Raw genomic sequence first — 14,568 nt, forward strand, 5'->3', positions numbered from 1 at the left:
AAAGCGAGGATATTAATGTTACCTGCCTCATGGGGTTGTCTTAGGATTTGACGAAAGTTTCTGAGGCACTGATAATAGCACCCGCCACATTATAAATGCTGGTAATGGTTAGGTTTTAGCATCAGCTTCATCATTCTGGTCATCCCACATCCACTTCCTACACTTCACCTTTTCTTCTCTGGTTTCCACCTGTTTACACTTTGGGCTGGAGGGCTGAAAAGCCTGATTTTAAATCTAGCAGTGGTGACTGCCTGACCCCATACTTGGCGTCCTTTCTCATCTGCGTCCCACTGCCAGTCCGTAGCCCTGTCTTACTTGCACTGCGTGCTCCACAACAAAATGCTGCAGACTCTGACTCGTTAGGTTTTACTGAAGTAAAAGGCTGCCTGCTCCTTCATCATGCTTTGGTGCCCTCTGGAAATGGGATGACTCAGGGCAGATTGGCTTCTCAGTCAGGAGGTCAAGTTTTTGAGAAAGCCTTACATTTAGGGCTAAAGTTCTTAACTGCAACAGTGGTGTTCCAACCCTGGTTGAGCCAACTCACCACTTTGGGCAAGTGTCTTCATCTTTCTAACCTTTGGTGTCTTCACTGGTATAATGGGCATGAGAAGTCTTCCAAACAGGATCATGTAAGAAATGTAGTGGTCTAACAGAACAAAAGACAACTTACTGAATGGGAGATGTTGTTTGTAAAGGACATATCCAATAAGGGGTTAGTAATCAAAATATATAAAGAATTTATAAAACTCAACATCAAAAAACCTCAAATAATCCAATTAAAAATTGCCAGAAGCTATGAACAGACATTTCCCCAAAAATGACATCCAGATGGCCAACAAACACATGAAAAGATGCTCAACACCACTCATCATCAGGGAAATGCAAATCAAAACCACAAGGAGATACCACCTCACACCTGTCAGAATGGCTATAATCAATGACACAAGAAAATACAAGTATTGGGCAGATGTGGAGAAAAAGGAACCCTCACACGCTGTTGGTGGGAATGCAAACTGGTGCAGCCACTGTGGAAAATAGTATGAAGGTTCCTCAAACATTAAAAATAGAACTACCCTATAATCCAGTAATTCTACTACTGAGTATTTACCCAAAGAATACAAAAACACTAGATCAAAAATGTATACGCACCCCAATGTTTATTGCAGCATTATTACAATAGCCAAGATAAAGAAGCAGCTCATCTATCCATGGATAGATGAATGGATAAGGAAGAGGTGTGACACACACACATACATATAGACACATACACAAAATGGTATATTACTCAGTCATTAAGAAAGAATGAAATCTTGCCATTTGCAACAACATGGATAGATCTAGAAGGCATAATGCTAAGTGAAATAAGTCAGAGAAAGACAACTATTATGTGATTTCACTCAAATGTGCAATTTAAGAAACAAAACGAGTGAACATAGAAAAAAAAAAGAAAAGAAAAGAAACAAATGAGCAAACAAAAAACCCCAAACTCTGAACTACAGAAAACAAACTGGTGGTCACCAAATGGAGGAGGGTGGGGGGATGGGTGAACTAGGTGAAGGGGATTAATTTAGGATGAGCGCTGGGTAATGTATGGGAGTGTTGAATCACTATATTGTACACCAGAAACTAACAGCACTGTATGTTAATTATACTGGAGTTAAAAAAAAGAAAAGAAATGAATTGGATTAAATACATAGTATGCATGGGTACTTGTATCCGCAATAAATTAAAGATCTTGATAGAAGTTGGTTTGACTCCTGAAGAATAAACTCTGGAATCCTAATCAATTGAATTCAAAAGGCAATTTCTGGTGGCAGAGTGTGTGGCAGGAAAATATTTAAGCAAGGCTCCTCTACAGCGTATAACAATATGTATGTTTTTAAAATCTAGCATCGCTATTCTAGGAAGTGATGCTGATTTTTTCCCCCCAGTTTTTATATGTCACACCACTTTTATAGGTATAGAAATGTGTTACCAATGATGATGAGAAAACCACAACAGGTTCGTGTTAGGAATTTTCTTCAGTCAGTACATCTGGGAATCAGCACATCTACTGTTCGCACTGCTTTCTACAAAAGTTTGCCTCCAGCTGCTCGCATCAAGCTGTCTGTATAAACCCACAGTGGTGGTCTGAATTGTTACCGCATGAGCTCTCTGAAACCCTCACTCCCCCTGAGAACTCACTGCCCAGAGAACCCCGCCTGCCACCTAGTGGCCAGGAGAGGGACTGGTCCACCTCTGCCTGGGGTGGGCGTGGAGGGTTATGGGCTCGAGGAAAAGAAGAGAAGGGGACCGTCCGTAAACAGTTGACACACTGAGCCCGGTTCTTCACTAGCACCATTGAGGATGGTTAGAAATGCCCCGGAGTTAAAGGCTGTCTGCTCCTTTCAGCTCACGACTTGCTCTCTGTCTGGCACTGTTCTCCCTGGAGATGCAGTTGCAAAGCAGTGTCTGCACAGTGAATACAATTAAATGAAAGCCTCTGGAAATGTCCAAGGGGAAATTAGATAACATGTGCTTTGATGCAGGGATTTGGAGTTTGAAGGTGAAAAAGACAGGCAAGACATCAGAAGTCTGCATCTGCTTAGCCCCAGTTCAGCCCATTAGCATTCTGCTAATGTGTCTTTGTAAGTTCTTCACTGAAGTCAGTTTGCTCCGTTTCTCTCAAGTATCATCAGACATTTCAAACATCTTTTAGATTAAAAGAAGTCCTAAAGTTAGTCTTCTGTGATGAGTGGATGCTGAGATCAATTTTTTCTTACATTTTTATTAACCAACAAAAGGAATAAGTGCTTACTGGTCCATTTGGGCTGGAACATTTGGTTCTAAATTTGCTGTCCTGGCAGCCATTAGAGCAGTAGAGATGTCTACTTCTGCCCTGGTCCATTCTTCAGCGGGCTGCACTCTTGGCTGCACCCCATGGCCAGACAGTCCCTGGGAGAAGCATCCTGAACTCAAATTCCCTCTTATTTCCCTCATGTTCCTACGGAGACTTTTCCCCCTCACTGTCATAATGTGTCTGCCTGAGTCAGAACACACTCTTGGGAGTGTTCCCACCAATGGGTCAAGTGTTCCCTGCCGTCTTCAGTTTCTGACCAAGACACTGGTGGGAGCCAGAGTGAAATGAACAGGCGTATCATAGAAGGTAGTTGAGATGGATGATGGAGGATAGTGGGAACCTTCTATCCTTTGAGGAGCAGAAGTAGGAGGGATCAGTAGGGCTCGATTTTCTTTTTACCTCCTGTATCCCCACAATAGCAATTTACTGAGCTCCTACCCAGAGCCAACCTAGGGATAAATAAGAAAATGTTCTTGCCCTCAGGGACTTCTGGTAGAATGTGTGTGTGTGTGTGTGTGTGTGTGTGTGTGTGTGTGATATGATCACAGTAAACCCTCATAGAATGAGGTTTATGAGGGTTTACTGTGGTCATATATATCACACACACACACACACACACACACACACACACACACACACACACAGAGTAAACCAACACAGAATGTCATGGAACCTCACTAGAATTTCATGTAGAAAAGACCAACATCTCCTTTCTCTCTGCCTGAGCCAAGATATCTTTTAGGAAGTGTAATGGTCAGATAGAAGGTTCCCACTATCCTCCATCATCCATCTCAACTACCTTCTATGATACGCCTGTTCATTTCACTCTGGCTCAACACTTAGTTGAGCTCCAGAGCTTACAGAGTAACATCTTCAAATCTGTCTCTGACTCTGATACCCCTGCCTTCCTGTAATACCAATCCTTGTGACTACCTTGGTTCCCCCTGAATAATCCAAGATAATTTCTTCTCAAGATCCTTAACATAATCACATCCACAAAGTCCCTTTTGCCATGGAACGTGACATATTCAGATGTTTCAGGGAATGGACTGTTTCCATGCTTGAGGGTCATGACTCTGCCTATCAAAGAGGACCATCCATGTTGATATTACACTACTCTCCCTTGTTCTGCCCATGCCATCTAAAACTGAAAAAAGTGTCTTTGCTGGTTTGGTTTTGCTTATCTTTTTATGGCAATATTATATGGTGCCTTTCCCACTCCTCCATTAGTTCACCATGCTCCCCCATGTTGCACTGATATCACTGTTGGGGGATGAGTATAGGGGAATGGCAGCTGATCTCCTGACTGGACACTGGCTCCAGTGAGGTAAAAGTGTATGCCCTGCAGTCACTGAGGCAGAGAGTGGGAGACTGCTGTAGAATTTATGAATGGAGTGTGGGAAGTATGCTTCATAACCCAACCAATAGCAAAGCTCTGGTAATAGCGGTGTTATTACCTTATGCCCAGGTGGGCAGGTGATGACCTAGAGTTTGAGTCCACAGAGCAAAAGTCCTGATATGGGGCAAACAGGAAGGAGGAACAATTACCCACTTAATATATCCTCTTGAAAGCTTGTCAGTCATGTTATTGTGGGGAAAAACATGGTGTTTCACCTTGGGTTTGAATCCCACCTGCATCCCTTATGAGCCGCACCATCTTGGACAAATCATTAAACCTCTCTGCACTTAAGTTTCCTCACCTTTAAAACAGACAGTAATAATTATATCTAATTCACGGGGCACCTGGATGGCTCAGTCAGTCCATCGTCCAACCCTTGGTTTTGGCTCAGGTCCTGATCTCAGGGTTGTCATGCTCTGTGCTCAGCAGGGAGTCTGCTTGTCTCTCTCCCTCTGCCCCTCCCCCAACTTGCATGTGCTTTCTCTCTTCTCTCCCTCAAATAAATAAAATATTTAAAAAAATAAAATAAATAGGGGCACCTGGGTGGATCAGTGGGTTAAAGCCTCTGCCTTCGGCTCAGGTCATGATCCCAGGGTCCTGGGATCGAGCCCCACATCGGGCTCTCTACTCAGCAGGGAGCTTGCTTCCTCCTCTCTCTGCCTGCTCCTCTGCCCTGCTAGTGATCTCTGTCAAATAAATAAATAAATCTTAAAAAAAATAAGTTAAATAATATCTAATTCACATGGTTGTTGTTGGCTGAGAACATGTAAGCCTGTGGTTCTCAACATGTGATCCCTATGTCACCACACATTCATCAATATGAAATCCTTATCACCTGGGAGGTGGTTAGAAAGACAAACATTCTGGCCCCACCAGACCTGCTGCATCAGAAACTCTGCATTTGGGGAGCTTTATTCTAGAAGATACTCATGTGTAATCCACATAGTTTAGTGTCTCACACATGATTGGGACTTGCTTAGCAGATGCTGACTGGAATGATGTTTACCTTCTCTGGGAGCTTCACTGGGTTTACCGCACTTTGGTTTTTAGTTACCATTCATTTTAGAAGAACAAGCAAGGTCAGTGACAGCTCTGTTTGTTTACCGACTCATGATCTCTTTCTTTTTTTTTCTCTCCAAGTAAAAAAGCCACCTGAATTACAGAAAACAGTGCTATTAGTCTGCATTTTGGCCATGCCACTTTAACTCAGCAGAGGGATAGTCACAGTTTCTGGCAACTTCTGTCATCCAGAGTGTGCAGAGAAGGAGCCCAAGAATAAGGCCAGGCAGCAAGCTTGTACACAGGAGGGATGTTGTGACTCACTCTTTCTTTCTCTCTCTCTCTTTCTTTGACTAAACAGAAGTGAGCAAGTGAGTACGCACTTGCCTTCCCAAAGAGAGTTTCGTATCATGTGATGTATAAAATTGACCACAGTGATTCATCACTTAGTTTCTAAACATTAAGTAAAATGGACCCATCTGGGCCAAGTTAAAAATCAAAATAGTTTTTTCATGAAGAAATACAAACGCACTGCAAAAACCACAAGGGGAATAAGAAAAGTGGCTAACACTTACAAATCTCTTTTAAACTCTGAGGAAAGCCTAACTTTTTTTTTTTTTTAAGATTTTTATTTATTTGTTTGACAGACAGAGATCTCAAGTAGGCGGAGAGGCAGGCAGAGAAAGAGGAGAAAGCAGGCTTCCCACTGAGCAGAGAGCCCGATGCGGGGCTCGATCCCAGGACCCTGAGATCATGACCTGAGCCAAAGGCAGAGGCTTTAACCCACTGAGCCACCCAGGCGCCCCAGAAAGCCTAACTTCTGAAACAGCACTGTCACAGAGACTCTGTAACCTTCTACTAAGAATATAATGGAAATTGTGAGGACCATTGGCCCCCAGGTTGTAGCCATGATTTACTAGTAATTCAGGCCAGGTTCCCAAAGTCAAATGTTTCCATTTCAGTAAATTTCCTGAAGACTGATGCCATGGAACATCATATTAGGTCACCGGAGCTATATATTGGGTGGACGGGAACTGAGATGACCCCATGATTAGGAGAAAGGAAACTCACATCTCATGAACCTGCCTGTGGAACATATGCTGTATGATGCTCATGGTCCTATGAGCATAGCGCACAGTGGAATACAGAGTATCATCCTCATCTTCCAGAGGTTCTGAGAATTAAGGGCTTGGTCTCAAGTCCCAGCTGGTGAGTGGCAGAGCCAGGAGTGGAATCCGTATCTTTGCTGACTAGGCTCCCTTCCTACACCACGGTACTTCTGTCAAGTTATAACAGGATTGACATGGACAGCCTTGTTCCATGATGTCACCCTGACTGATTGGCCTATATGCCAAACAAACAAACAAACAAACAAAATCACCTTGAGGGGCTTTTCTCTGGGAGTAAAAAATAGAATCAAAATACTAATCAGTCAGACTTTTTTCCACACAAACAAAATCTATATAGATAGTTTAAAATCACCATTAAATAGGAAATCTATCAGGTAGCCCTTTCAAGTTCAAATTTTACCTCAGAGGCTTCTGAGATAAAACACAAGTCAAATCAGGCTCAGCTGAGGGAATGACCATGGCAAGAAAGTACAGGGCCATAAAGATCGAGGGAGCAGTTTTCAGGGAAACTCCTAGAGGCAAGTCACGTCCTGCACCCATTCAGTCTCAGTTTTCCTCCGCTCAGGCGACAAAATAAGAGCTGGGATGGGGACCGTTGTTGGATGGTTATCTGCATGCTCGTGGAAGCCAGCCTGTCTTTAGGGGAAGCCCGCCTCTTCTACTGACTCTCTTCATGGATTTGAGCAAGTAAATTACCCTCTGCTTATCCCAGTTGCCTTATCTGTAAGAAGAGGATTGTTTTGAGGATATAAAGAGTTAATCCGCATAAGGGCTCTGAGGCTCAAAGGGGCCATCACCAACTGCTCAATGAATATAATTATTCACAATCCTCCACCCTCCTTTGTGTTCACTGTCAAATGCCAGTGTCATTTGCACATCAGTATTCATCTACCTACCCCCCCCCCCCAGCATCTATCCATTTATTCAACAAACATTTTGAGTGCTAACCAGTGCCTGGCACTGGGCTGGGTTCCAATGGCACAGGAAAAATGAAGACATGGACCCTGTGCTTAGTAAGTTCATGCGACCGTGTGTGTGTGTGTGCGCGTGCGTGCACCCATGCATGTATATGCGTGCGTGTAAGGGAGTCTTACAGTTAAACATGGAATTATAACACAGGATGATGAATGTGCTAGAGGGAGAAGCACATGGCTCGCTTGGATCATGAAGAGTGGGACCTAATGTGGTCTCAGAGGGTCAGGACAGGCTTGCCAGTAGAAGTGGTATCAAAGTTGAGTATGATTTGGTCAAGTTGAGGGTGGTGGGGCAGGTGTATTTTGTAACACATTAGCTGCACTGATAGCAGCCTGAAAGCAAGAAAATTGAGTGTGTGCGAATGGAAAGTCAAGCGGGGAGTGACCAGATGCCAGGCTGGCTGGGAGAAGGCCCTACCCCCAGGTATTCTGTAGCCTTTCCTGCCACAGAAGGGGAAGGAAGTTTGGCTTTATCCTATCCTCTCTGGTGAAGCCCTGAGGATGGCTAAGCAGGCATAAGTATTTAAATAGTATCTACTGTTTGAATTGGATCCTTTGGGCGGTTTTCTAATTCTCCACGTGTAGAATTTTGCTGCTTCTGCCTCTGGGCTCCTCTGTTCCCCCGTGGACTCCTATCACAGCACTCCATCACTTTATGAAACCTAACCTGTGTCCAGTTCTGTTTCGGGAGACTGAGAGCTCCTCAAAGAATGTTTCTTACTTATCTCTGGATCCCCAGAATCTACTTGCACTCTTTGGAAGCTTGATGAAAAACAACAAGTTTGCTTGTAGCAAAAAGCAGTTTTTCTTATATTTTTTGAACCAAGTATTATCAGAGAAAATCTGGGCAATCAAGTCAACAAAGTAGGTAGTTCTGCTCCTTGTAATGGCAGTGTGAGCCCTAAGAGCTGTGGCCCACCGCATCGGAATCTGTCACTGAGCATTGCTGTGTGTCAGGCATGGTGCTAGGCGCTGAGGAAGACAGAGAAATACTTTTAAGACAGCATTAGATAGTTATGGAAATATCGAATGTCTACCCAAAACAACCCCCTAGGGCCCTTAGGGCCTACCACAGTGCCTGACAATGTTCAGTTCTGTTCATATAAATAATAAATGAAGAAGTTGTGAGGCATGAGTGCTAAATGTTCTGAGAGTCCAGATGAGGGAAAATCTGTGAGACAGTCTCATCTGACAGGGTTTCAGTGGGGGAAGCTGTACCCTGGAAGAGAACCACCACCTGGGAAGATAGAAGGAAGAGGCAGGGGATTCTAAAGAGGAAGAGATACGTGAACGTCACCTCATATGGACTCATAACTCCTTAATGATATCTAAGCAGATGGAAATCCTCAAAGCTCTGAGCACAGTTGGGGTATACTGACCCATACTGACATACAGAGAACCAGTTTTCCAGGCAAATTATAATTGGGGCAAAGGACGTGAAAGGGTTAGCTGTTGCTTTAGCAGATAGTCTGACTGGGCTCTCATGACCATGTCAATGAAAGCAAAGTTCATTAGTTAATTAAAACAAAAGCGGCAAACGATAGTTTTTAAAATTAAGGTGGAGGCAGTGCTGATGTTTCTGCTGCCTGAGGAGAATCCCCAGCGAGGCTTTTACCTTCTGAGAACATGTATGATCTAGAGCTACAGCCTCTGTCATTCATTTACCCATGAAATGCCCACTGCATCTGAGAGCCTCAGCCCCACGATGCTGGAAATTCTGAATCTTGTAGAACCAGAACTTTAGACTCAACACGTTCAGCGCTTTATTTAGGTCAGAAGTGGTTTTGTGTTCATTTGTCAATTTGCAGCTGAAGTGAAGGCCTTACACGGAAGCATGGCATCATCTGCTTGACAATGATTTGATGCTGTGGCATGTCGTGCTGGAGAATTAGTGTCTAGAACCAAAATGTTAATCACAGGGACTGCTATACATTGATGGCATAAATAGTACGTTTCTATATAAAAAAAATCTATAGTGACTCACTCCCGTTTAAATAAAAATCTCCCTTTGCTATTTCAGTGAATTGAATGACTGACTCTGAGCACTTTTCTTTCTGGGGCTTTAGGGTGAGCCTATTTCACTTCCCAGAAAGCTGCTAGATCTCTTGGTCTTGGCTCTATTTTTCCCTTAGGTGCTCAGAGAACACAAGTGATTCTCTCTCCATGACCGGAGGTGCAAATTGGCTCTTTCTGTCCCCCTTCTCACTGAAGACAGGAACGACTCTTCAGTCTCCCAGAAACAGGTCTTCTTTTTGGCTGTGACATTTTCCATCGTGAGTCCCCTTTGTAGTATCAATGCTCCAGAAAGTTAAGAGAGTTACTTGAAAGTAATAGTCCTATGTTCAACAAGCTTGGGGAACGATTGAAAAGAATGAATGAATGAATGATTGGTTTCTACATTGCAAAACTTCTCAGTGTTTACCCCTAAACACAGTCACACTATTCTAAAGGAATAGTCAGCATGCTTTCAAATTTGTTTGACCAAATACCTTTTCTTTTTTTCCCCCCATGAAACAATTTATGAGACTAGCTCTCCAAAGAATACATTCTGGGGAAGGCTCAGCTCTAAGGCCAATGAGCTAAGGTCTGAGTTGGGAGCTGAGTGTAACTGACTGGTCACAAGACTGTGGGCGAGGGTTCTAACCAAGATAACCCAAGTTCCCTGTTTGAAAAATGGGAAAGATTATTGCTCCTTATTTCAATATTTTCAATAATTACCACTAGGTGATTCTCCTACCATTACCACTACCCCTGCCGCTATGAGGTACTTCACTTTCCATAGTAAATGCTATTCATGGGCTTATCCAACAAGCACTTGACACCCCCGTCTCCCCCTCAGTTTACATTATAGAAGATGTGAAAGGTAAACGCACACTTTTTTCCTACTCTCTTGCACCTAGGAGACAGCAGGAGACCATTTTGGCCAATGAGATAGAAAGGGATCCTGAGAAGACCATTGTTTTCCCTAATGAAAGGATGCAACACATAGAGCCATAAGTAAAAAGGCCTGGAGAGGATGCCAGGGTGGCTCAGTCGGTTAAGTGTCTGCCTTCCGCTCAGGTCATGATTCCAGTGTCCTGGGATTGAGCCCCACGTCAGACTCCCTGCTCAGCTTCTCTCTCTCCCTCTTTCTCTTACTTGCAGCTGAACACATTTCTAAACATTTATCTACCATTGATTGAGTGCTATCTATACACTAATACTAAGCATTTGACACACATCACTTCATCTACTCTCACAATAGGGATCATTGTCTACCATTTTACAGTTGAGGAAGCAGACTGGTGTACCTTATTCAAATTCACACAACTAGGTTTGAATCCAGGTGTGGCTCCAAAGCCAGAACTATACACTAGTTTGCTATATTTGCATCTACTCTCTCCACATCCGCTGCTCCAAGAATGTGTCCTAACTTTTGGAAACATAGTCACTATAACCTTGGGAGGTGTTACTTTCATTCTAAGTGTGCAATTAGTGTCATCTTTAAAATGGAGCCCTAGCTGTCTGCCACGAGATGTATAGGACCTTTCAAAAATGGCCCAGACCCAGTCTGGGTTTATAGGAAAATAAACAGATGGAAGAAAACAGAACCAGGCTTGGAATAGCATAGTAGCTGCCTCTCTCCAAAGACCCAGAGTCAGATATTTAAGCTAACTATTTAAGGCCCCTGTAGATCCCAATAAATGGGCTCATTGGCATATTACAGAATTCAAGCCCAAGAAACCCAACTAATGAAGGTAATTCAGAATAAAACATGAAAATATTAGAAGCATCCAAGTTTACTTCTTGCCCACTAGTCCCATTAAGTCCTGGAGATAGATAATGCGATACACACTGGCCTTCATAAAGAAAAAAGATAAATCCATATGTAACCAGTTATATCTTACAATGTGATAAATACCACAGTAACATTCTGAATGTCTTGATGTTGGATCACAGAGAAGAAATATTCAGTGTGAGAGCTCATGGGAAACCTAGAGGAAAATAATTTTAGTTTGGATCTAAATTATTTCATAGAGTTATAGCTAGAAGAGGATGCTGGTAGGGGATGTGTGTGATACAAGGGTATTAGAGCTTTTTCTGGGCTTTCTTCTCCACATCAAAAGCAGGGTCCAGCCTGAATGTGCCAGTTAATGACAAAAAATAAGTCACTGTCTCAGCCATAATCGCATAGACCAGCATTTGCCACAACTACATGTAGGAAACTCAACAAATGCCAAAGGTCCCTCCTCACCATCTTCAATATTCTAATACCCAAACTGCAAAATCAAGGACTATGTGGCCCTGTAGTGAAAAAGGTTAAAATATTGCCAAAAATCTCAAGAATTTCTATTTTCTATTGGCACTATTAGTAAATTTTGTTATTTATGTTGCCCCTTATTTATTGAAGTAGAGATGAAATAGCTGAAAAGAGTAACCAAATATTACTAGAGGTAGGTTAGAATTAGAGCAAAACATGAGGTCAATGGATGGGAATGATGACTTGATTCTTGAGCAGAAACTGAGGGCCATGGGAGTGCAGGCGATATTTGTAATAGAGATCACAGTAGGCTTCATGTTATGAAAGGCAATAAAACCAGTAGGGGATAGTAGTAGTCCTACCTAAACACAAGCAAGAAATACCTACCACATTCCCACCTTCCCAAATTTATTTGCTCAATAAATATACCAGAGATTATTAAGTGTTTTCTATGCATCAAGGGACTTGTTGACACTTGCATGCACTGGAGGCACAGTGATGACAAGGGAGACAAGGCTCCCACTCTGAAGGAGCTCACCTTGCTTAAATTAGGACAAAGGGTGCGCTGTGCAATCTGACAAGGAACCAGACCCTGTCGAAATGGAGATGCTTTGGAAAGCTCAGTCTGTGTAATCAATGTGTCTATAGACCTCTACTGCCTTTTACGGTGCTCTCTCTGTTATTAGGGTCATCCTGGTTGCATTCCTGATACAGAGACTTTCAGGGGTGGAAGAAGATTGACAATTGTTAACACCGTTAGAAATAGCAAATATAGATTTACAAAGTGCTTACTACATGACATATACTTTACATGTATTTACTCATGTAGTCTCACAACCGTGTCTGAAGGCTGTGGTTCATTATCTCCTCCATTCATCGGAGGAGGAAACCAAGGCATAGAGAGGTTAAGTGATTTGCCTACAGTTCCATAGCTGGTAAGTGATGCTGCCAATATTCAATCCCAGAGCTGCCTGGCTCTGTACTCTGATACCTTCTTCAGTAAAGCTGCTACTGTGTACCTGGCCTTTACACATAATTATTTCTTTCACTCTTTACAATCCTCCGAGGTAGGTGATATGATCTAAATTTGGCAGATAAAGAAACTCAGGCTCAGAGAGAAGGAATGGCAGTGCCAGGGTTCAGACTCAGGAGAAGCTGGCCACAAAGCCAGTGTTCCTCCCCATTGCTTCACACTGTCTAAGGAGCCTCCCCGAAGCGAGTTTTTGGGGTGCTTAAGCTAGGCTCGCAAGTCGTCCTTCTAGGAGCCTGTTTTACCTATCAGGAAAGGTTTTATTGGGAGAGAGTTGGGTAAAAGAAAAGTCTGAAAAATAGATCTACTTAGACAAAATAAAAGGCTGATCTTACAGAAGTTTTGGAAAAAGAATATTCTAGAGAAGAGTCAGGAAAGCAGATGGAAAATATTCTGGCAGTTTAGAGAGATGAAAGGCCTTCTGTGGCCAGACCGTGACATTGCCACGATTTACTGAAGAAACGGAAGACACAGTTGTTTGCCCCAAGATTTACAATTTAGTTAAATACCTTGCTCAGTGTACATGGAAAGAGATGAGAGGCACACAGGGATTAGAAAAAAATTAAAAGAGGCAAGGATACAAGTTAATAATGCAAATGAATTAAGCTATGTGATTAAGTATCTTTTGAGTGTTTCTCAATCCTCAGAAGCACAGTACTTTTACCATCACCGTTATTCAGGCTTTGAAGAATAAGGGCTGATAGAAATGTGGGACTTTCCATGCAGGCTAAATTATGGTATAAGAGAATTGTTCAAGCAATAATATTTAGCTATTTATCTTCCATTTGAAAGATGTTTATCTCCCATTTATGTATCTAGACTTTAGGAAAATTGTAAAATCTCTGTAGAGTAAGCAGATGATATCTTCACTAGCTCTTTTGGTATGTACTTCTTAAATGGAAGGAGTCCTTATTCCCAATAACAATCCATGTAGCCTTTTTAGTACCTCTAAATTTGTTCCCAAGCCACTGATAAGATGATCTAATTTCCCCCATGTTGGGAAGTTATTAATTGCACTAATTTCACATTGGCCCCTCACAGAGGCCACAGTCCTCTCTCCCCTAGAGAAGCAGGGAAGGAGAAAGTGGTTACTAGCCAGGCTTACCACTAGCATAAGTCTGAGCAGCTCTATGGGGTGATTACACTTTAAGTTCTTAGAATTTATCATATTTAAACAGATTTTAAGGAACCATAGGTCTCTGAGATAGCATGCAATATAGCAATCTATGCTACCAGTATTCTCTAGATGTTTATTGAAGATACAGATCTCAATTGGCTAAAAAAAAAAGAGAGAGAGAGAGCAATCTCGTTGCCTTCCGAAGTGCCTTGGAGGTATTTATCACATGAGGAGGTCTCTCATGGTGGGGGAATCACTGGCTGTTGGCTCCAGATTCTTTTCAGATGGAAATTACCCACAAGTACTACCTGGGATACTGAACTTGAAGGGTGAGAAGGGACTCTGGGCAACAGAGAAGATGGGAAACTGGCTCATTGTTGTGGAAGATTATAAGCAAGGTCACTTTTGGAAACTTAGACATTTCCCAAAGAGTTTGAGTTGCCCATTAAGAACTAAAACACAGAGTCTACATTCACATGTGTCTATGGGATGGGCAGTAGAGGGCTCTTCTGGGCTTGGAAAAGTTCAGGCACACAGCGCAGCCAGATATATAAGGCTCGTGGTACTCTGTGCTCAGCATAACCTTCTGTGTTAACAATAACCTTCTCTACTCTGTTCTGGTGGATTAGAATTTGGTCCACGATGTATTTCTGTCCCCTCAGGACTTGGCTTAATCACTTGCTTTGCCTTAGCTTAATGACTTAGCTGTGCTCTCCCTGCCCTTTTGGACCTCATTTCCTTTCTGCTGAAACTCTGCTTTTTCTCTCGATCCCAACTTCTCTGTTTCTGGCTTTGGCATAAGTAACTGGTAACTGGGGCCACACCCAATTAATCCCATAA

General features: G+C 42.7%; 1 protein-coding gene across 2 annotated transcripts in view; it reads right to left on the reverse strand.

The window, feature by feature from the left end:
• The window catches only part of GRM5 (glutamate metabotropic receptor 5), a gene marked incomplete at both ends in the record, with an annotated part of 484,777 nt that overhangs the window by 35,663 nt on the left and 434,546 nt on the right, over window positions 1–14,568 (reverse strand). The gene's annotated exons all lie outside the window — the stretch shown is intronic.

Source organism: Martes martes, assembly GCF_963455335.1.
Source record: "Martes martes genome assembly, chromosome: 10".
Taxonomy (NCBI): domain Eukaryota; kingdom Metazoa; phylum Chordata; class Mammalia; order Carnivora; family Mustelidae; genus Martes; species Martes martes.